Source organism: Rutidosis leptorrhynchoides, chromosome 1 (assembly GCF_046630445.1).
Source record: "Rutidosis leptorrhynchoides isolate AG116_Rl617_1_P2 chromosome 1, CSIRO_AGI_Rlap_v1, whole genome shotgun sequence".
Lineage (NCBI taxonomy): Eukaryota > Viridiplantae > Streptophyta > Magnoliopsida > Asterales > Asteraceae > Rutidosis > Rutidosis leptorrhynchoides.
In genome coordinates this window covers 548844580-548868893 of record NC_092333.1, presented here as the reverse complement: position 1 = coordinate 548868893, position 24314 = coordinate 548844580, and positions in this window count along the sequence as shown.

Genomic DNA, 24314 nt, shown 5'->3' with positions numbered 1-24314 from the left:
ATGAAAACAAAATTACATATCCTTTATATCTAATCCATACACCAACGACCAAAAACACCTACAAACACTTTCATTCTTCAATTTTCTTCATCTAATTGATCTCTCTCAAGTTCTATCTTCAAGTTCTAAGTGTTCTTCATAAATTCCAAAAGTTCTAGTTTCATAAAATCAAGAATACTTCCAAGATTGCAAGTTTACTTCCAAGTTTTCTAAATCCATTCCAAGTAATCATCCAAGATCAAGAAACCTTTGTTACTTACAGTAGGTTATCTTTCTAATACAAGGTAATAATCTTATTTCGAGTGGAAATCTTACTTGAAATTGTTTTCGTATCATGATTCTGCTTCAAGAACTTTCAAGCCATCCAAGGATCCTTTGAAGCTAGATCTATTTTTCTCATTTCCAGTAGGTTTATCCAAGGAACTTGAGGTAGTAATGATGTTCATAACATCATTCGATTCATACATATAAAGCTATCTTATTCGAAGGTTTAAACTTGTAATCACTAGAACATAGTTTAGTTAATTCTAAACTTGTTCGCAAATAAAAGTTAATCCTTCTAACTTGACTTTTAAAATCAACTAAACACTTGTTATATATCTATATGATATGCTAACTTAATGATTTAAAACCTGGAAACACGAAAAACACCGTAAAACCGGATTTACGCCGTCGTAGTAACACCGCGGGCTGTTTTGGGTTAGTTAATTAAAAACTATGATAAACTTTTATTTAAAAGTTGTTATTCTGAGAAAATGATTTTTATTATGAACATGAAACTATATCCAAAAATTATGGTTAAACTCAAAGTGGAAGTATGTTTTCTAAAATGGTCATCTAGACGTCGTTCTTTCGACTGAAATGACTACCTTTACAAAAACGACTTGTAACTTATTTTTCCGACTATAAACCTATACTTTTTCTGTTTAGATTCATAAAATAGAGTTCAATATGAAACCATAGCAATTTGATTCACTCAAAACGGATTTAAAATGAAGAAGTTATGGGTAAAACAAGATTGGATAATTTTTCTCATTTTAGCTACGTGAAAATTGGTAACAAATCTATTCCAACCATAACTTAATCAACTTGTATTGTATATTCTGTAATCTTGAGATACCATAAACACGTATACAATGTTTCGACCTATCATGTCGACACATCTATATATATTTCGGAACAACCATAGACACTCTATATGTGAATGTTGGAGTTAGCTATACAGGGTTGAGGTTGATTCCAAAATATATATAGTTTGAGTTGTGATCAATACTGAGATACGTATACACTGGGTCGTGGATTGATTCAAGATAATATTTATCGATTTATTTCTGTACATCTAACTGTGGACAACTAGTTGTAGGTTACTAACGAGGACAGCTGACTTAATAAACTTAAAACATCAAAATATATTAAAAGTATTGTAAATATATTTTGAACATACTTTGATATATATGTATATATTGTTATAGGTTCGTGAATTAACTAGTGGCCAAGTCTTACTTCCCGATGAAGTAAAAATCTGTGAAAGTGAGTTATAGTCCCACTTTCAAAATCTAATATTTTTGGGATGAGAATACATGCAGGTTTTATAAATGATTTACAAAATAGACACAAGTACGTGAAACTACATTCTATGGTTGAATTATCGAAATCGAATATGCCCCTTTTTATTAAGTCTGGTAATCTAAAAATTAGGGAACAGACACCCTAATTGACGCGAACCCTAAAGATAGATCTATTGGGCCTAACAAACCCCATCCAAAGTACCGGATGCTTTAGTACTTCGAAATTTATATCATATCCGAAGGGTGTCCCGGAATGATGCGGATATTCTTATATATGCATCTTGTTAATGTCGGTTACCAGGTGTTCACCATATGAATGATTTTTATCTCTATGTATGGGATGTGTATTGAAATATGAAATCTTGTGGTCTATTGTTATGATTTGATATATATAGGTTAAACCTATAACTCACCAACATTTTTGTTGACGTTTAAAGCATGTTTATTCTCAGGTGAATACTAAGAGCTTCCGTTGTTGCATACTAAAATAAGGACAAGATTTGGAGTCCATGTTTGTATGATATTGTGTAAAAACTGCATTCAAGAAACTGATTTCGATGTAACATATTTGTATTGTAAACCATTATGTAATGGTCGTGTGTAAACAGGATATTTTAGATTATCATTATTTGATAATCTACGTAAAGCTTTTTAAACCTTTATTTATGAAATAAAGGTTATGGTTTGTTTTAAAAATGAATGCAGTCTTTGAAAAACGTCTCATATAGAGGTCAAAACCTCGCAACGAAATCAATTAATATGGAACGTTTTTAATCAATAAGAACGGGACATTTCAGTTGGTATCCGAGCGTTGGTCTTAGAGAACCAGAAAATTTGCATTAGTGTGTCTTATTGAGTTTGTTAGGATGCATTAGTGAGTCTGGACTTCGACCGTGTTTTCTTTAAAAATGATTGCTTAACATTTTTGTTGGAAACTATATATTATTAACATGTATATATTATGTGATATATTAATCTCTTAACATGTTTGATATTATGTGATAGATGTCTACCTCTAGCACAAATCCCATTGACTCACCTAATAATAACGAAGAGTCGAATATATATTGGACTGATTCACAAGTTCCCGAAGAGGAACCGGAAGAAGAATCAGAACCGGAAGAAGAATCAGAACCGGAAGAGGAGGAACCGGAGGAGGAAATAGAACCGGTGGGGGAAATAATAAAACGGTTAAGTAAAAGAAAATCCTCAACCAACCGACCAAGGTTAATTATGGTCAATGGTGTTTCCGCCAAGGAAGCAAAATATTGGGAGGATTACCAATTCTCCGATGAATCGGATTCCGACGAGAATTCTGATGATGTTATAGAAATTACCCCAACTGAATTTAAAAAGGCAAAAGAAAATAATAAGGGAAAGGGCATAAAAATAGAGAAAATCTAATTCCAACCCCGATGAACTTTATATGTATCGTCAACCCCCGAAGTCCTTAAGTTGTAACAATGACCCGAGAACCTCTAAACCACCAGGTTTTTCTAAACCAATGTGGAAAACGACGGCTCGTATTAGGGGAACATCATATATCCCTAGAAACTTGGCAAAACGAACCAAAACCGAAGAAGAAGAAACAAGCGAGTTGGAATAAGATAGTTGTATTTGTGTGGTGTAATATATGTAATATAGTGTGCTTATGCTTTATGATATATGTAAAAATTGCTTGTATTAATAAGTATTTTTTTATGAATCTAACTCTTGTCTATTTTACAGTTTAAAAACACAAAATGGATAGACAACCCAATATTTTAAGAGACCTACCCGGAGACATGATTGATGAAATCTTGTCTAGAGTCGGTCAGAATTTCTCGGCCCAACTATTTAAGGCGAGATCAGTTTGTAAGACATTCGAAGAACGTTCCAAGAATGTCTTGGTTTATAAGAGACTTTCGTTTGAAAGATGGGGGATATCACATTGGGAAACCCATAAGTTATGATGTATTTACTTTGACGCATATATTGCGGGGAACCCAAATGCTATTTTACGCAACGGGTTAAGAAATTATTTTGACTCAATGTATCCGAATATAGGACTTCTTGATTTAGAAAAAGCGGCTAAGATGCAACATAAAGAAACATGCTATGCTTACGGGTTAGTAATGTTCGCTTCTCAACAAAGTGAGAAAAAGAATATCGGGCTACAGCTATTAAACAAAACGTTCCCACAAGTAACGGAGTCGGTAATTGGGGTAAGAAATAAGGTTTTTAGGTTATTACGAGACTATTGGTCATTACGTAACCCTCGTCCCTTTGATGACGTTACAACACGCTGTCTTATCAACGGCCATAACGGTTATGTTCCACAAGACCAAGGATGGGAAGCAGTCCTAGTAAAACCAGAATGCATGACTTGTTTCTGGACGTATGAATTACGTGTCTTTATTGCCTTTACTGAACGACTTGTGTACTAGCTAGAATTATCTTCACAACTATCTTGTATCAAAATTATTGTGTGCTATATTTCACGCTTTATGTAAAATAAGCAGTATTGTAAGTTTGTAAAATATTGTATAAAAGTTTGAACGCGAAATATTATTATAATCAGTTTTTCATATAGAATTGTAGTAGTTGAATTGTATATTAGCTACTAAGTATGAACTTAACGGGTAGGTACTATCCGAATTTAAACTTATAAAACGCTAATATGAAGAAAAAGCTTTTATAAATGAGTTCATATTATGCTACGAAATACTATTAACTACTCTTAATATTCTGTATGATTAACTTGTTCCATTTGACTATTTTGAAGGAAATGGCACCGAATACTCGACACACCGTGAATATGAATGAAGAGGAATTCCGTACTTTTCTAGCTTCAAACATAGCCGCAGTATAGGCTGCGCTACATACCAACAATAACCTTGGATCTAGCAGTACAGGAAATCGTGTAGGATGCACCTACAAAGAATTCATTGCCTACAAGCCTTTGGAATTTGATGGAACCGAAGGACCGATCGGATTGAAACGGTGGACCGAGAAGTTCGAATCGGTGTTTGCCATAAGTAAGTGTACTGAAGAGGACAAAGTGAAGTACGCTACGCATACCTTCACAGGTTCTGCATTAACATGGTGGAATACCTATCTAGAGCAAGTGGGATAAGATGATGCTTACGCACTACCGTGGTCAGCATTCAAGCACTTGATGAACGAGAAGTACCGTCCCAGAACCGAGGTCAATAAGCTCAAGATAGAACTTAGAGGGTTACGAACCCAAGGATTTGATATTACCACGTACGAAAGAAGATTCACAGAATTGTGCCTATTGTGTCTGGGAGCATTCGAAGATGAGGAAGAGAAGATCGACGCGTTTGTGAAAGGATTACCGGAAAGAATCCAAGAAGATATAAGTTCACACGAGCCCGCCTCCATACAACAGGCATGTAGAATGGCTCACAAACTAGTGAACCAGATTGAGGAAAGAATTAAAGAACAGACGGCTGAAGAGGCCAATGTGAAGCAAGTCAAAAGAAAGTGGGAGGAAAACGGTGATAAGAATCACCAATACAACAACAACAGCAATTACAATAATAATCGCAACAATTATCCCAACAATCGCAACATCAATCGCAACTACAACAAACGGCCCAACAACAACAACAACAACAACAACAACAACAGCAACTACAACAATCGTCCCAACAACAATAACAATCGCAACAACAACAACAATCAGAAGCAGCTATGCCAAAGGTGTGAAAAGTATCACTCATGGTTCTGCACCAAATTTTGCAACAAGTGTAAAAGAAATGGTCATAGCGCGGCGAAGTGTGAGGTATATGGACCAGGGGTTAACATAACGAAAGGAACAAATGGTGTCGGAACGAGTAATGGCGGAGCAAGTAGTGTCGGAGCAAGTTATGCCAATGTAGTTTGTTATAAATGTGGAAAACCGGGCCACATTATTAGAAATTACCCGAACCAGGAGAACACGAATGGATAAGGCCGCGGAAGAGTTTTCAATATTAATGCGGCAGAGGTACAGGAAGACCCGGAGCTTGTTACAGGTACGTTTCTTATTGACAATAAATCTGCTTACATTTTATTTGATTCGGGTGCGGATAGAAGCTACATGAGTAGAGATTTTTGTGCTAAATTAAGTTGTCCATTGACGCCGTTGAATAGTAAATTTTTACTCGAATTAGCAAATGGTAAATTAATTTCAGCAGATAATATATGTCAGAATCGAGAAATTAAACTGGTTAGCGAAACATTTAAGATTGACTTGATACCAGTAGAGTTGGGGAGTTTTGATGTGATTATAGGTATGGACTGGTTGAAAGAAGTGAAAGCAGAGATCGTTTGTTACAAAAATGCAATTCGCATTATACGAGAAAAAGGAAAACCCTTAATGGTGTACAGAGAAAAGGGCAACACGAAGCTACATCTTATTAGTAATTTGAAGGCACAAAAACTAATAAGAAAAGGTTGCTATGCTGTTCTAGCACACGTCGAGAAAGTACAAACTGAAGAAAAGAGCATCAATGATGTTCCCGTCGCAAAAGAATTTCCCGATGTATTTCTGAAAGAATTACCGGGATTACCCCCACATCGATCCGTTGAATTTCAAATAGATCTTGTACCAGGAGCTGCACCAATAGCTCGTGCTCCTTACAGACTTGCACCCAGTGAGATGAAAGAACTGCAAAGCCAATTACAAGAACTTTTAGAGCGTGGTTTCATTCGACCAAGCACATCACCGTGGGGATCTCCGATTTTGTTTGTCAAGAAGAAAGATGGTACATTCAGGTTGTGTATCGACTACCGAGAGTTAAACAAACTTACCATCAAGAACCGCTACCCACTACCGAGAATCGACGACTTATTTGATCAACTACAAGGCTCGTCTCTTTATTCAAAGATTGACTTACGTTCCGGGTATCATCAAATGCGGGTGAAAGAAGATGATATTCCAAAGACTGCTTTCAGAACACGTTACGTTCATTACGAGTTTATGGTCATGCCGTTTGGTTTAACTAATGCACCAGCTGTGTTCATGGACCTTATGAACCGAGTGTGTGGACCATACCTTAACAAGTTTGTCATTGTTTTCATTGATGACATACTTATTTACTCAAAGAATGACCAAGAACACGGTGAACATTTGAGAATGGTGTTAGAAGTATTGAGGAAGGAAGAATTGTACGCTAAATTTTCAAAGTGTGCATTTTGGTTGGAAGAAGTTCAATTCCTCGGTCACATAGTGAACAAAAAAGGTATTAAGGTGGATACGGCAAAGATAGAAACTGTTGAAAAGTGGGAAACCCCGAAAACTCCGAAACACATGCGCCAGTTTTTAGGACTAGCTGGTTACTACAGAAGGTTCATCCAAGACTTTTCCTGAATAGCAAAACCCTTGACTGCATTAACGCATAAAGGGAAGAAATTTGAATGGAAGTATGAACAAGAGAAAGTGTTTCAGTTATTGAAGAAAAAGCTAACTACGGCACCTATATTGTCATTGCCTGAAGGGAATGATGATTTTGTGATTTATTGTGACACATCAAAGCAAGGTCTCGATTGTGTATTAATGCAACGAACGAAGGTGATTGCTTATGCATCTAGATAATTGAAGATTCACGAGCAAAATTATACGACGCATGATTTGGAATTAGGCGTGGTTGTTTTTGCATTAAAGACTTGGAGGCACTACTTATATGGGGTCAAAAGTATTATATATACCGACCACAAAAGTCTTCAACACATATTTAATCAGAAACAACTGAATATGAGGCAGCGTAGGTGGATTGAATTGTTGAATGATTACGACTTTGAGATTCGTTACCACCCGGGGAAGGCAAATGTGGTAGCCGACAACTTGAGCAGGAACGACAGAGAACCCATTCGAGTAAAATCTATGAATATAATGATTCACAATAACCTTACTACTCAAATAAAGGAGGCGCAACAAGGAGTTTTAAAAGAGGGAAATTTAAAGGATGAAATACCCAAAGGATCGGAGAAGCATCTTAATATTCGGGAAGACGGAACCCCGTATAGGGTTGAAAGGATTTGGGTAACAAAATTTGGAGATATGAGAGAAATGGTACTTAGAGAAGCTCATAAAACCAGATACTCAATACATCCTGGAATGGGGAAGATGTACAAGGATCTCAAGAAACATTTTTGGTGGCCGGGTATGAAAGCCGATGTTGCTAAATACGTAGGAGAATGTTTGACATGTTCTAAGGTCAAAGCTGAGCATCAGAAACCATCAGGTCTACTTCAACAACCCGAAATCCCGGAATGGAAATGGGAAAACATTACCATGGATTTCATCACTAAATTGCCAAGGACTGCAAGTGGTTTTGATACTATTTGGGTAATAGTTGATCGTCTCACCAAATCAGCACAATTCCTGCCAATAAGAGAAGATGACAAGATGGAGAAGTTAGCATGACTGTATTTGAAGGAAGTCATCTCCAGACATGGAATACCAATCTCTATTATCTCTGATAGGGATGGCAGATTTATTTCAAGATTCTGGCAGATATTACAGCAAGCATTAGGAACTCGTCTAGACATGAGTACTGCCTATCATCCACAAACTGATGGGCAGAGCGAAAGGACGATACAAACGCTTGAAGACATGCTACGAGCATGTGTTATTGATTTCGGAAACAGTTGGGATCGACATCTACCGTTAGCAGAATTTTCCTACAACAACAGCTACCATTCAAGCATTGAGATGGCGCCGTTTGAAGCACTTTATGGTAGAAAGTGCAGGTCTCCGATTTGTTGGAGTGAAGTGGGGGATAGACAGATTACAGGTCCGGAGATAATACAAGAAACTACCGAGAAGATCATCCAAATTCAACAACGGTTGAAAACCGCCCAAAGTCGACAAAAGAGCTACGCTGACATTAAAAGAAAAGATATAGAATTTGAAATTGGAGAGATGGTCATGCTTAAAGTTGCACCTTGGAAAGGCGTTGTTCGATTTGGTAAACGAGGGAAATTAAAACCAAGGTATATTGGACCATTCAAGATTATTGATCGTGTCGGACCAGTAGCTTACCGACTTGAGTTACCTCAACAACTCGCGGCTGTACATAACACTTTCCACGTCTCGAATTTGAAGAAATGTTTTGCTAAAGAAGATCTCACTATTCCGTTAGATGAAATCCAAATCAACGAAAAACTTCAATTTATCGAAGAACCCGTCGAAATAATGGATCGTGAGGTTAAAAGACTTAAGCAAAACAAGATACCAATTGTTAAGGTTCGATGGAATGCTCGTAGAGGACCCGAGTTCACCTGGGAACGAGAAGATCAGATGAAGAAGAAATACCCGCATTTATTTCCAGAAGATACGTCAACACGTCCAACTGCTTAAAATTTCGGGACGAAATTTATTTAACGGGTAGGTACTGTAGTGACCCGAACTTTTCCATGTTTATATATATATATTAAATGAAATTGTTATTTACATGATTAAGTGTTTCCAACATGTTAAGCAATTAAACTTGTTAAGACTTGATTAATTGAAATAGGTTTCATATAGACAATTGACCACCCAAGTTGACCGGTGATTCACGAACGTTAAAACTTGTAAAAACTATACGATGAAATATATATGGTTATATATATAGTTAACATGATTTTATTATAAGTATGTATCTCATTAGGTATTTTAACAATGAGTTATATACATAAAAATGAGACTATTAATTTAAGAAACTCGAAAACGATATATATAACGATTATCGTTATAACAACGTCTTACTAGGTACATATGAATCATATTAAGATATTGATACACTTGGTTAATTATGTTAAATGATAAGTAAATATATTATTAAGTGTATTAAGAATGAAATACATATGTAAAAATAAGACTACTAACTTAATGATTTCGAAACGAGACATATATGTAACGATTATCGTTGTAACGACATTTAACTGTATATACATCATACTAAGATATATTATATATCATAATATCATGATAATATAAAAATTTAACATCTCATTTGTTATAATAAACAATGGGTTAACAACATTCAACAAGATCGTTAACCTAAAGGTTTCAAAACAACATTTACATGTAACGACTAACGATGACTTAACGACTCAGTTAAAATGTATATACATGTAGTGTTTTAATATGTATTCATACACTTTTGAAAGACTTCAACACACTTATCAAAATACTTCTACTTAAGAAAAATGCTTACAATTACATCCTCGTTCAGTTTCATCAACAATTCTACTCGTATGCACCCGTATTCGTACTCGTACAATACACAGCTTTTAGATGTATGTACTATTGGTATATACACTCCAATGATCAGCTCTTAGCAGCCCATGTGAGTCACCTAACACATGTGGGAACCATCATTTGGCAACTAACATGAAATATCTCATAAAATTACAAAAATATGAGTAATCATTCATGACTTATTTACATGAAAACAAAATTACATATCCTTTATATCTAATCCATACACCAACGACCAAAAACACCTACAAACACTTTCATTCTTCAATTTTCTTCATCTAATTGATCTCTCTCAAGTTCTATCTTCAAGTTCTAAGTGTTCTTCATAAATTCCAAAAGTTCTAGTTTCATAAAATCAAGAATACTTCCAAGATTGCAAGTTTACTTCCAAGTTTTCTAAATCCATTCCAAGTAATCATCCAAGATCAAGAAACCTTTGTTACTTACAGTAGGTTATCTTTCTAATACAAGGTAATAATCATATTCAAACTTTAATTCAATTTCTATAACTATAACAATCTTATTTCGAGTGGAAATCTTACTTGAAATTGTTTTCGTGTCATGATTCTGCTTCAAGAACTTTCAAGCCATCCAAGGATCCTTTGAAGCTAGATCTATTTTTCTCATTTCCAGTAGGTTTATCCAAGGAACTTGAGATAGTAATGATGTTCATAACATCATTCGATTCATACATATAAAGCTATCTTATTCGAAGGTTTAAACTTGTAATCACTAGAACATAGTTTAGTTAATTCTAAACTTGTTCGCAAATAAAAGTTAATCCTTCTAACTTGACTTTTAAAATCAACTAAACACATGTTCTATATCTATATGATATGCTAACTTAATGATTTAAAACCTGGAAACACGAAAAACACCGTAAAACCGGATTTACGCCGTCGTAGTAACACCGCGGGCTGTTTTGGGTTAGTTAATTAAAAACTATGATAAACTTTGATTTAAAAGTTGTTATTCTGAGAAAATGATTTTTATTATGAACATGAAACTATATCCAAAAATTATGGTTAAACTCAAAGTGGAAGTATGTTTTCTAAAATGGTCATCTAGAAGTCGTTCTTTCGACTGAAATGACTACCTTTACAAAAACGACTTGTAACTTATTTTTCCGAGTATAAACCTATACTTTTTCTGTTTATATTCATAAAATAGAGTTCAATATGAAACCATAGCAATTTGATTCACTCAAAACGGATTTAAAATGAAGAAGTTATGGGTAAAACAAGATTGGATAATTTTTCTCATTTTAGCTACGTGAAAATTGGTAACAAATCTATTCCAACCATAACTTAATCAACTTGTATTGTATATTATGTAATCTTGAGATACCATAGACACGTATACAATGTTTCGACCTATCATGTCGACACATCTATATATATTTCGGAACAACCGTAGACACTCTATATGTGAATGTTGGAGTTAGCTATACAGGGTTGAGGTTGATTTCAAAATATATATAGTTTGAGTTGTGATCAATACTGAGATACGTATACACTGGGTCGTGGATTGATTTAAGATAATATTTATCGATTTATTTCTGTACATCTAACTGTGGAAAAATAGTTGTAGGTTACTAACGAGGACAGCTGACTTAATAAACTTAAAACATCAAAATATATTAAAAGTGTTGTAAATATGTTTTGAACATACTTTGATATATATGTATATATTGTTATATTTTCGTGAATCAACCAGTGGCCAAGTCTTACTTCCCGACGAAGTAAAAATCTGTGAAAGTGAGTTATAGTCCCACTTTTAAAATCTAATATTTTTGGGATGAGAATACATGCAGGTTTTATAAATGATTTACAAAATAGACACAAGTACGTGAAACTACATTCTATGGTTGAATTATCGAAATCGAATATGCCCCTTTTTATTAAGTCTGGTAATCTAAGAATTAGGGAACATACACCCTAATTGACGCGAATCCTAAAGATAGATCTATTGGGCCTAACAAACCCCATCCAAAGTACAGGATGCTTTAGTACTTTGAAATTTATATCATATCCGAAGGGTGTACCGGAATGATGGGGATATTCTTATATATGCATCTTGTTAATGTCAGTTACCAGGTGTTCACCATATGAATGATTTTTATCTCTATGTATGGGATGTGTATTGAAATATGAAATCTTGTGGTCTATTGTTATGATTTGATATATATAGGTTAAACCTATAACTCACCAACATTTTTGTTGACGTTTAAAGCATGTTTATTCTCAGGTGAATACTAAAATAAGGACAAGATTTGGAGTCCATGTTTGTATGATATTGTGTAAAAACTGCATTCAAGAAACTGATTTCGATGTAACATATTTGTATTGTAAACCATTATGTAATGGTCGTGTGTAAACAGGATATTTTAGATTATCATTATTTGATAATCTACGTAAAGCTTTTTAAACCTTTATTTATGAAATAAAGGTTATGGTTTGTTTTAAAAATGAATGCAGTCTTTGAAAAACGTCTCATATAGAGGTCAAAACCTCGCAACGAAATCAATTAATATGGAACGTTTTTAATCAATAAGAACGGGACATTTCAGAGTCTGTAAGGAGCACGAGCGATTGGTGCAGCTCCTGGTACAAGATCTATTTGAAATTCAATAGATCGATGTGGAGGTAGTCCCAGTAATTCTTTCAGAAATACATCGGGAAATTATTTTGCGACGCGAACATCATTGATGCTCTTTTCTTCCGTTTGTACTTTCTCGACGTGTGCTAGAACAGCAAAGCAACCTTTTCTTATTAGTTTTTGTGCCTTAAAATTACTAATAAGATGTAGCTTCGTGAAACGACCCGTCCTAATCCTCCTGGACGAAGTCATCAACATTTGGTCCCATTACGATGATCGACTCCAAGTAATGTCCTTAAAATGAGCAAATGCACAGCGGAAGACTTAATTCGTACCTGAGAATAAACATGCTTAAAAGTGTCAACCAAAAGGTTGGTGAGTTCATAGGTTTATCATAATAATCATTTCAATATGTTAATAGACCACAAGATTTTATAATCATAAACATAATACACTCGCAAGAGTATGTAAAGCATTCTAAGTGGTTGAGCACTTGGTAACCATACTTAACATTTAATCAACATCGCATATTCCCTTTATTATGAAATCTCACTACACCGTACCAAGTGTAGTCACGAAACGAAGTACTGTGCAACCGTTGAATACTGGTCGTCCAGTCCGGTTGGGGTTGTCAGGCCCGATAGATCTATCAACAGGATTCGCGTTTACAATACCCATGTAAATAGTAGTTACCAAGCTACAGGGAAATATGCCAGTGGTACAACTCAACGTAGAATATATTTTTAAGTACTTGTGTCTATTTTGTAAACATTTATAAAAGCAGCGCATGTATTCTCAGCCCAAAAATATATATTGCAAAAGCAATTAAAAAGGGAGCAAATAAAACTCACCGTACTGTATTTTGTAGTAAAAATACATATAACGTCATTTAACAAGTATAGGGTTGGCTTCGGATTCATGAACCTATATCAGATATATATATTAATACATATAATTGTAATCGAACAAATTTATTCTTAATTTATATATCTTATATATTTAATTTTGTAATAAATGTATTCTTAAAAAAATATATCTTTGTTATAAAAATATTGTTAATATGGAAGTGATAATAATAACATTTTATTATATTAATATAGATGTTAATAATTAATAATAAATTAATAATAATACTAATCATAATAATAATAATATTAATAATCTTAATAATATTAGTAATAATATTAATGATAATATTAATACTTAATAATTCATTTAAATCATATCTTAATTATAATTTTTAATCATTCTCATTTTAATATTTGTATTTATACTTTTTATTTTTATGTTTATAACCTTATTAAAACTCCTACTTTTATAATCTTAATTATATTATTAATGATAATATGTATAAATCAATATTAGTATAATAATAATAATAATAATAATAATAATAATAATAATAATAATAATAATAATAATAATAATAATAATAATAATAATAATAATAATAATAATAATAATAATAATAATAGAACTACCTTTAAAAGGGAAATCTTCCAAAAAGAAAACAAAGTGTCTCAATCCGGACTCAAACTTGAGACCTCTCGTTCACACAAACAACACCCTTAGCCACTCCTCCAATTCTGTTTATCTAGGATTATAGGATTCTAATATTTATTTAGCTCGATTCTCATCTGTTTCCCTTATTTAAATCTATTTGAATTATTTATATCTCGAATTAACTAGTTTCATTTCTTCCTTCTCATCTTCATAAAACTAATCCACCCGAAAACCAAAATAGGATCTCGGCCCAAAAAATATTTACGGCCCAACAATTTACATAATAGGATTTCAGTCCAATAAAACCATCGTGGCCCAATCATAAAACGAATCCCAGTCATTTTTCTTCCACACAAAAAATTACGTGTCTCGGTAAAAAAAATTAACGATATCAGCAGAAAAATATTGTTTCGGTTCAGCTTCATATTCATCATGTATCATCATCATCATCATCATTGTAGCATTTAACAACAGTAAAGTAGTTCAAATAATTAAGCATTCGATGAGTTCTTGTTTTTGGGTTGTAACAGTGAATTTGCAGGTTTGTGATGGGAGATTTCGAGCAGAAAAAAAAATAAGAGAAATAGATGAAACAGTTTCAGTTGGTTTCATGGTGGTTCTTGATTGAAAACATGAAGTAGCAGGTGGCGGTGGTTTATGTATTTGAGGTGGTGATCGGTGGAAAGTGGTGGAGATGATGGGTGATAGTTGTTATTGTTGGTCGTTTACGGTTTCTAGTAATGGAAAACAGAAATCAAATAGTTGCAGGGCTCTGTTTTGGGCTGGAAACAAACCAGGCAGCAGCCTTTAGCTGTATTCGAGCAATCAAAACAGAAAGTTAGAGGTTGTTTTCAATCAGAGAGAGATAAAGAGTAAGAGAGAGAGAGAGAGAGAGAGAGATTAGGGTGGCGGTTTAGGGTGTAGTTCATGGTGGTTTGAGGTGGTGGCGAGGGTGGTGGTAGTCGGTGGTGCTCACGGTGTTGGAGGAGATGGAGAAGATGAGTAAGGTTGTGTTGCTTGATCAAAATTTATCTAACTCATATACATATATATAAATGTAATCATATATAATATGATATAATATTAATTAATGATAAAGTAATAATAAATATAATATAATAACCTATGAAATATAAACGTGTGAAAGAAAATATCCATCTCAATTATGTTGCCGACAGTTGGTTCGGAGTGGTATATCGTGTCCATTACTAAACAGATAATATATAAAAGTGTTCCTAAAAATCTCAAATTTTTAGATTAAACATATTTAATTATTCCACTCATTAATTGTTTGAAACCTGATCAAAAAAGTTCAGTATTTATTTATTTTATGTACCAAATAATATGTACGGAGTATTAATATTCAAACTAAAAAGGTAAAAATATTTTTTTGTCAAAACTAAAATCTTCGTAATCAATTTACAGTTCAACTTTTATTTTAATCATTAATGAACAAGTATTATCTCTATATTAAAACTAACCAAACATCAACTGAGTGTTACTGACGTTTGCCAATTAAGCTCGAAAACATTCATTTTCCATTTACTCTCTTTTTATATATAATTAGTTTTAAATAACAAGTTTTATCACATAAATATATATTATATATTTTTAAACAAATAGATTTAATATTATTTTATATATTTCCATGTAGTATTTATATATACATTCATATACACACACATATATATGTATCTATTTACAAATAGTTGTTCGTGAATTGTCGAAAACAGTCGAAAGGTAATTGCATTCATAAAATAGTTCAAAATCTTTGAAACTCAATCTAACAAACTTTGCTTATCATGTTGAACATACAATATCGTATCGAGAGTTTATTTTAAAATTAGACGAAATTTTCCGGGTCGTGACAGTACCTACCCATTAAAGAAATGAGGTCGTCATGGCTAACAATAAAAATGTTTTCATGACGAATATGAGTTATAATTAGAGTTTTATCATTATTGATTAATATAGATAAAACGATTTGATCATGTGAAGCGTACGAGTGAAGCTATCACAAAAGAGTGAAAAGTTTCGTCTTAATTTTTGACGTAGTCATGGTGGATTTCCGGAATTCAAGGAATTTAAAGAAATCTTCTAATCAGAAAGAAAATGTAATAACACGATTTATTAGCAACTGTTGGAATTACGGAAGAACATAAATATCAAAGGAAATATTTCCGTGATATGTATAGAGCTTAAATAGAATGAAAGAGTTGTGTAACATGGCACATGATGAGGGTGTAATCTACTGTGAATCATCATCACATTTCATTAGAAACTCAGCATGACTTACTATAATATAATCACGTTGGCCAAATGTCATTATATTATACTAACTCATGCTCAAATTCTTAACACTTCTCCAGAATTCATTCGTATTTAAACTTAGATTTTACAGAAGTTTTCAATTTAATGGAATACAGATAACACGAAGAAGTAGATAATTTCGGACAAGAATATTTATGAAAATATCTTCAGAAATATCGAAGATATTTATGATGATATTTTGGAATTTCTAAGTTCGGAGGTTGATAAAGAAAATTCTTCCTCTAGAATTTAGAATAAATAAGGAGCAAAATATTCGCTAAAGAGTTCATCAGATACAGAATCATCCGGATTCTTTAAGTACAGGTTGGTGATTTGTCCACAGTCTCCTTCATAGTTTTGCATAATCCGCTTTTCGGTACTAAATTTTCTATCGAGCGTTCCCAACACTCCATTCTTTATCATCAAACTCTTGGCCGTTTAAACCATCTACAATTTTTCTGTTTCCTCTGTATTTAATGCAGCCATATCTGAATCGTCGGTTATCATTTCGAGGTGTTTTCAGGAGAATTGTGTTTTTAGATGATTAAACACTGATGGTAATATGGTGGAATATAAAAGGTTCCCCGGTAGCAATAAAGAACACGCATATATATCAAAGTTATAATAAGATTGTATCGAATGAAAAGTCAAAGTTGACTTGCTGGAGCTGTGACAAAATTGGCAACTTTGAAAAGGAGTCATAAGGTTGTTTTTGCTAATAAATGATAAAGAATTCAATGCGGTAAGTGTTAAACTATAACTTTGGGTTCAAGAGTTTTTCAGGTGCATAACTATATGCATAAATCTTTTCTTCTGTAGATGAAGTGTGGTTGGTTCAACTTCTCGATTGAGGTGTTTTCAAGAATCATGAAAAGATTTGAACGCGGATTGTAACTCTCGAGGTACAAATGAGATTTAAGATGAAATCAAGTGGCAAACTTGAAGAATTGTTTAGTTTCATATGTTATAATCAATATTTTAATTCATTTTAATTGTCCAATGTTAGTAGTCCAATAGTCCAATAGTCCAATAGTTCATATATAGTTTAATATATAATATTCGAATTAATTAATACGCATCATGACCCGTGTACCGGTCTCAGTATTGATCACAACTCAAACTATATATATATATATATTTTAGAATCAACCTCAACCCTGTATAGCTAACTCCGTCATTTGCATATAGAGTGTCTATGGTTGTTCCAAGATAGATATATAGATGGGTCAATATGATATGTCGAAACCTTGTATACGTGTCCCATTATTTAAAGTGTATAAATAAATAACAGAAATTAAATAACGATAAATAAAATGTGTAAAGTAAATAACAAAAATTAAATAACGATAAATTAAATGAGTAAAGTAAATAACAGAATTTAAATGACGATAAATAAAATTGCGATAATTAAATTGCGATAAATAAAATGTAATCGGTTAGCTAGGAACAGTTAGCTGGAACAGTTAGCGTGGATTCTTAACAAAATTTCAATTAGTTAATTCGTTTGTTTCTAACAAATTTTATTTTGTCCAATATTTCCTTCATTATGCCACTTGTTAGATTTTGATAAGTCAAAATCCAAATATGAAATTGAATGAAAAGGGTTATTATGTGGTGAACAGATATGTATATCGGTGAATGTAAGTAGGATAGTAAATGACTGTTGAATCAGATTCGAAGAATGTACAGTGTAACTTATTAATGTGAAATCTAAATATTCCTCGGGTATTACCTACCCGTTAAAATATTTTCACCATTAACAATTTGTACAAAATAATTTTTAATTACAATCTTTTTGAAAATATATATACATATATATTTTCTTCAGATGTAATCATGGATTTAATGAGTCAATATGATATTAAACTCATTTGATTTACCATTAGAACAAGAATATATAATCTCTAAAACATTAGAGATTACATAATCGCCATGTCGAACAAAGATAAATGAGGTATAACGTTACGTAGAATGAAGATAATCGATGTAGAACGATATGTAGAACGAAGATAAAGTAGATAGAACGATACGTTGAACGATGATTATGCTCGAGGTACAGAATGAGATGTTGAGGCAGGGATTATTGAAACTTGGGTTATTGGTGGTACTGGTATCGTTGGTGCTTAAGCGGGTGATGTTACTAGTGTTGGTGATACTGTCGGTGCTTGCAAATTGTGTACCGTGCTCTCTAAAGTTAATACTCGAGCTCGGAGTTCTCTGACTTCTTCTACTAACCCTGGTTGGTTATCAGTGTGAGGTAAAGGTCAAATATCTTCTCTAGTTCCATTAATGGTAGTCTCAAGTCAAAAAATTCTTGCAAAAGGGTATAAACGGTGTTGCGAACGGGTTCGCCGGTGAGCGGGTCAAGTACTCCAAGGTTAGGTGGTAGATTTGGTTCATGATATGGAGTACCTTCTTCCCTTCTTCATAGGGTGAGTATGTCGCGAACCCACCCCCATTTTCTCCAGTAATCACGGTAGTTGATTGGTTGGTGTGCTCCTGTCACGGTGTCTTCGGAGTCAGAGGAACTTGGTTGATTCGTAGAGGCCATCTTACGCGATCTCAGAAAAGATTTTTGGTATGAAGAGTTTAGTGACAGCGATTGATAGTTGGATGGTATTCTTAATGCATCATATGCATAGATATATATAGTACCAGATTCCCCTAAATTACGGAGTAATTTACGGAAGATATCAGGCAAAGTCTATCGTAATAGATATGCTAAGATATAATTTAGCAGATACGCTAAGATATGAGTTTTGTCTATACACTAATCATGCAGTCAATGCAGTAAGATGTGTCTAGACTAAGAATAATGAGTAGGTAATTTCCTAAAGATGATAAGCAGATGATTTCCGACAAAAATGATAAGCAAAACTTTTGACATGCAGACACGGTCGAAGTCCAGATCCACTAATGCATCTAAACAACTATCAATTAGACACATTAATGCAAGACCTATTTCGCTAAGACCACCGCTCTGATACCAACTGAAACGACCCGTCCTAATCCTCCTGGACGAAGTCATCAACATTTGGTCCCATTACGATGATCGACTCCAAGTAATGTCCTTAAAATGAGCAAATGCACAGCGGAAGACTTAATTCGTACCTGAGAATAAACATGCTTAAAAGTGTCAACCAAAAGGTTGGTGAGTTCATAGGTTTATCATAATAATCATTTCAATATGTTAATAGACCACAAGATTTTATAATCATAAACATAATACACTCGCAAGAGTATGTAAAGCATTCTAAGTGGTTGAGCACTTGGTAACCATACTTAACATTTAATCAACGTCGCATATTCCCTTTATTATGAAATCTCACTACACCGTACCAAGTGTAGTCACGAAACGAAGTACTGTGCAACTGTTGAATACTGGTCATCCAGTCTGGTTGGGGTTGTCAGGCCCGATAGATCTATCAACAGGATTCGCGTTTACAATACCCATGTAAATAGTAGTTACCAAGCTACAGGGAAATATGCCAGTGGTACAACTCAACGTAGAATATATTTTTAAGTACTTGTGTCTATTTTGTAAACATTTATAAAAGCAGCGCATGTATTCTCAGCCCAAAAATATATATTGCAAAAGCAATTAAAAAGGGAGCAAATGAAACTCACTATACTGTATTTTGTAGTAAAAATACATATAACATCATATAACACGTATAGGGTTGGCCTCGGATTCATGAACCTATATCAGATATATATATTAATACATATAATTGTAATTGAACAAATTTATTCTTAATTTATATATCTTATATATTTAATTTTGTAATAAATGTATTCTTAAAAAAATATATCTTTGTTATAAAAATATTGTTAATATGGAAGTGATAATAATAACATTTTATTATATTAATATAGATGTTAATAATTAATAATAAATTAATAATAATACTAATCATAATAATAATAATATTAATAATCTTAATAATATTAGTAATAATATTAATGATAATATTAATACTTAATAATTCATTTAAATCATATCTTAATTATAATTTTTAATCATTCTCATTTTAATATTTGTATTTATACTTTTTATTTTTATGTTTATAACCTTATTAAAACTCCTACTTTTATAATCTTAATTATATTATTAATGATAATATGTATAAATCAATATTAGTATAATAATAATAATAATAATAATAATAATAATAATAATAATAATAATAATAATAATAATAATAATAATAATAATAATAATAATAATAATAATAATAATAATAATAATAATAATAATAATAATAGAACTACCTTTAAAAGGGAAATCTTCCAAAAAGAAAACAAAGTGTCTCAATCCGGACTCAAACTTGAGACCTCTCGTTCACACAAACAACACCCTTAGCCACTCCTCCAATTCTGTTTATCTAGGATTATAGGATTCTAATATTTATTTAGCTCAATTCTCATCTATTTCCCTTATTTAAATCTATTTGAATTATTTATATCTCGAATTAACTAGTTTCATTTCTTCCTTCTCATCTTCATAAAACTAATCCACCCGAAAACCAAAATAGGATCTCGGCCCAAAAAATATTTACGGCCCAACAATTTACATAATAGTATTTCAGTCCAATAAAACCATCGTGGCCCAATCATAAAACGAATCCCAGTCGTTTTTCTTCCACACAAAAAATTACGTGTCTCGGTAAAAAAAAAAATTAACGATATCAGCAGAAAAATATTGTTTCGGTTCAGCTTCATATTCATCATGTATCATCATCATCATCATCATCATTATAGCATTTAACAACAGTAAAGTAGTTCAAATAATTAAGCATTCGATGAGTTCTTGTTTTTGGGTTGTAACAGTGAATTTGCAGGTTTGTGATGGGAGATTTCGAGCAGAAAAAAAAGAAAAGAGAAATAGATGAAACAGTTTCAGTTGGTTTCATGGTGGTTCTTGAATGAAAACACGAAGTAGAAGGTGGCGGTGGTTTATGTATTTGAGGTGGTGATCGGTGGAAAGTGGTGGAGATGATGGGTGATAGTTGTTATTGTTGGTCGTTTACGGTTTCTAGTAATGGAAAACAGAAATCAAATAGTTGCAGGGCTGTGTTTTGGGCTGGAAACAAACTAGGCAGCAGCCTTTAGCTATATTCGAGCAATCAAAACAGAAAGTTAGAGGTTGTTTTCAATCAGAGAGAGATAAAGAGTAAGAGAGAGAGAGATTAGGGTGGCGGTTTAGGGTGTAGTTCATGGTGGTTTGAGGTGGTGGCGAGGGTGGTGGTAGTCGGTGGTGCTCACGGTGTTGGAGGAGATGGAGAAGATGAGTAAGGTTGTGTTGCTTGATCAAAATTTATCTAACTCATATACATATATATAAATGTAATCATATATAATATGATATAATATTAATTAATGATAAAGTAATAATAAATATAATATAATAACCTATGAAATATAAACGTGTGAAAGAAAATATCCATCTCAATTATGTTGCCGACAGTTGGTTCGGAGTGGTATATCGTGTCCATTACTAAACAGTTAATATATAAAAGTGTTCCTAAAAATCTCAAATTTTTATATTAAACATATTTAATTATTCCACTCATTAATTGTTTGAAACCTGATCAAAAAAGTTCAGTATTTATTTATTTTATGTACCAAATAATAAGTACGGAGTATTAATATTCAAACTAAAAAGGTAAAAATATTTTTTTGTCAAAACTAAAATCTTCGTAATCAATTTACAGTTCAACTTTTATTTTAATCATTAATGAACAAGTATTATCTCTATATTAAAACTAACCAAACATCAACTGAGTGTTACTGACGTTTGCCAATTAAGCTCGAAAACATTCATTTTCCATTTACTTTCTTTTTATATATAATTAGTTTTAAATAACAAGTTTTATCACATAAATATATATTATATATTTTTAAACAAATAGATTTAATATTATTTTATATATTTCCATGTAGTATTTATATATACATTCATATACACACACATATATATGTATCTATTTACAAATAGTTGTTCGTGAATCGTCGAAAACAGTCGAAAGGTAATTGCATTCATAAAATAGTTCAAAATCTTTGAGACTCAATCTAACAAACTTTGCTTATCGTGTTGAACATACAATATCGTATCGAGAGTTTGGTTTAAAATTAGTCGAAATTTTCCGGGTCGTGACAGTACCTACCCGTTAAAGAAATGAGGTCGTCATGGCTAACAATAAAAATGTTTTCATGACGAATATGAGTTGATAATTAGAGTTTTATCATTATTGATTAATATAGATAAAACGATTTGATCATGTGAAGCGTACGAGTGAAGCTATCACAAAAGAGTGAAAAGTTTCGTCTTAATTTTTGACTTAGTCATGGTGGATTTCCGGAATTCAAGGAATTTAAAGAAATCTTCTAATCAGAAAGAAAATGTAATAACACGATTTATTAGCAACTGTTGGAATTACGAAAGAACATAAATATCAAAGGAAATATTTCCGTGATATGTATAGAGCTTAAATAGAATGAAAGAGTCGTGTAACATGGCACATGATGAGGGTGTAATCTACTGTGAATCATCATCACATTTCATTAGAAACTCAGCATGACTTACTATAATATAATCACGTTGGCCAAATGTCATTATATTATACTAACTCATGCTCAAATTCTTAACACTTCTCCAGAATTCATTCGTATTTATACTTAGATTTTACAGAAGTTTTCAATTTAATGGAATACAGATAACACGAAGAAGTAGATAATTTCGGACAAGAATATTTATGAAAATATCTTCAAAAATATCGAAGATATTTATGATGATATTTTGGAATTTCTAAGTTCGGAGGTTGATAAAGAAAATTCTTCCTCTAGAATTTAGAATAAATAAGGAGCAAGATATTCGCTAAAGAGTTCATCAGATACAGAATCATCCGGATTCTTTAAGTACAGGTTGGTGATTTGTCCACAGTCTCCTTCATAGTTTTGCATAATCCGTTTTTTGGTACTAAATTTTCTATCGAGCGTTCCCAAAACTCCATTCTTTATCATCAAACTCTTGGCCGTTTAAACCATCTACAATTTTTCTGTTTCCTCTGTATTTAATGCAGCCATATCTGAATCGTCGGTTATCATTTCGAGGTGTTTTCAGGAGAATTGTGTTTTTAGATGATTAAACGCTGATGGTAATATGGTGGAATATAAAAGGTTCCCCGGTAGCAATAAAGAGCACGCATATATATATCAAAGTTATAATAAGATTGTATCGAATGAAAATTCGAAGTTGACTTGCTGGAGCTGTGACAAAATTGGCTACTTTGAAAAGGAGTCATAAGGTTGTTTTTGCTAATAAATGATAAAGAATTCATTGCGGTACGTGTTAAACTATAACTTTGGGTTCGAGAGTTTTTCAGGTGCATAACTATATGCATAAATCTTTTCTTCCGTAGATGAAGTGCGGTTGGTTCAACTTCTCGATTGAGGTGTTTTCAAGAATCATGAAAAGATTTGAACGCGGATTGTAACTCTCGAGGTACAAATGAGATTTAAGATGAAATCAAGTGGAAAACTTGAAGAATTGTTTAGTTTCATATGTTATAATCAATATTTTAATTCATTTTAATTGTCCAATGTTAGTAGTCCAATAGTCCAATAGTTCATATATAGATTAATATATAATATTCGAATTAATTAATACGCATCGTGACCCGTGTACCGGTCTCAGTATTGATCACAACTCAAACAATATATATATTTTGGAATCAACCTCAACCCTGTATAGCTAACTCCGTCATTTGCATATAGAGTGTCTACGGTTGTTCCAAGATAGATATATAGATGGGTCAATATGATATGTCGAAACCTTGTATACGTGTCCCATTATTTAAAGTGTATAAATAAATAACATAAATTAAATAACGATAAATAAAATGCGTAAAGTAAATAACAGAAATTAAATAACGATAAATTAAATGCGTAAAGTAAATAACAGAATTTAAATGACGATAAATAAAATTGCGATAATTAAATTGCGATAAATAAAATGTAATCAGTTAGCTAGGAACAGTTAGCTGGAACAGTTAGCGTGGATTCTTAACAAAATTTCAATTAGTTAATTCGTTTGTTTCTAA